This window comes from Perkinsus marinus (assembly GCF_000006405.1).
Source record: "Perkinsus marinus ATCC 50983 genomic scaffold scf_1104296956090, whole genome shotgun sequence".
NCBI lineage: Eukaryota > Perkinsozoa > Perkinsida > Perkinsidae > Perkinsus > Perkinsus marinus.
The window spans coordinates 1-1,076 of record NW_003207569.1 but is presented as its reverse complement, the minus strand read 5'-3'; the positions used below and the strand labels follow the sequence as shown (position 1 = coordinate 1,076).

At 48.4% G+C, this 1,076-nt stretch overlaps 2 non-coding genes across 2 annotated transcripts; both read right to left on the bottom strand.

Annotated features, from left to right (window-relative positions):
• Positions 1–566: 566 nt before the first annotated feature.
• Pmar_PMAR026192 lies at positions 567–637 on the bottom strand. The gene has a single exon. It is a non-coding gene; the product is annotated as a tRNA-Gly (tRNA).
• A 65-nt stretch (positions 638–702) lies between these two features.
• Pmar_PMAR026191 lies at positions 703–775 on the bottom strand. Its single transcript has one exon. It is a non-coding gene; the product is annotated as a tRNA-Glu (tRNA).
• Between the last annotated feature and the right edge of the window lie 301 nt (positions 776–1,076).

Below are 1,076 nucleotides of genomic sequence, written 5' to 3'. Positions count from 1 at the left end.
TCGCAGATGATACGACAGAAGTGCGGGACGCAGGAATCGATCCTGCGTGCATGTGATTGCCTACTGATGGATGAAATCAGAATTCGAATATATATACAAATGGTTGATCGAAGTGGAATAGAAACTTCAAGAGGCTCCGCATGACCTCTCTCATCATTCGAGCAGCTCCAAAGCTAGCCAGCTAAATGTAGCAATGCTCTCAGACATACATTCAAACTAAATGGCGCGGTGAGAATTTTATGCAACCGACAGGACCGCAATTTCAACCTCTATATAACACCGTAGCCGCCTTGGCTCAAGGTAAGTATCAGGTCCTCTCGCCAGGCAGCAGCCGGTGGCGGTGAATGCCAGTGATGACCCTTCCATTGTGGCATGCTCAACTTTCTCTTGATTGGATCAAGCTGGTCCCCGCTTCCCTCGAACAAGGTTGATACTCGGCAAGCTTCCGAAGGTACCGTTGGGGGAGATAAACTTCTTTGCCAACATTGTTCGAAGGCTAGGGGGATAAGAGAATAGGGTGTTAGGAGAAGGGTAGGGGGCCTTTGGTTGGAGCTTTTATATATGTCTGCATCATCCGAGAATCGAACTCGGGTCACAACGATGGCAACGTTGTATTCTACCACTAGACCAATGATGCTTCTACTTAATTTATGAGAAATTGTTCTGGTTAGCAACCCAATCTGCTTACAGTACCGTAACAAATTCCGATGCGGGGACTCGAACCCCGGTCGCGTGGGTGAGAGCCACGAATCCTAACCAGCTAGACTACATCGGAGGATAAAACACTTTGCAATTTGTGCTTTCGAACAAGTGCTGAATCGATGCATTTCGAGTCCGTTTTCATGCTTTTCAGCTAAACCTCCGACTCAAATGACATCAAGTGTGCCATCTGAAAAAATAGTCAGAAGGAGGGGTAGAGTATACTCGGTGCTGCTTTAGAATGTACTCGGGTTCGGGTTCGGGTTTCGGGTTTCGGGTTTTCGGGTTTCGGGTTTCGGGTTTCGGGTTTCGGGTTTCGGGTTTCGGGTTTCGGGTTTCGGGTTTCGGGTTTCGGGTTTCGGGTTTCGGGTTTCGGG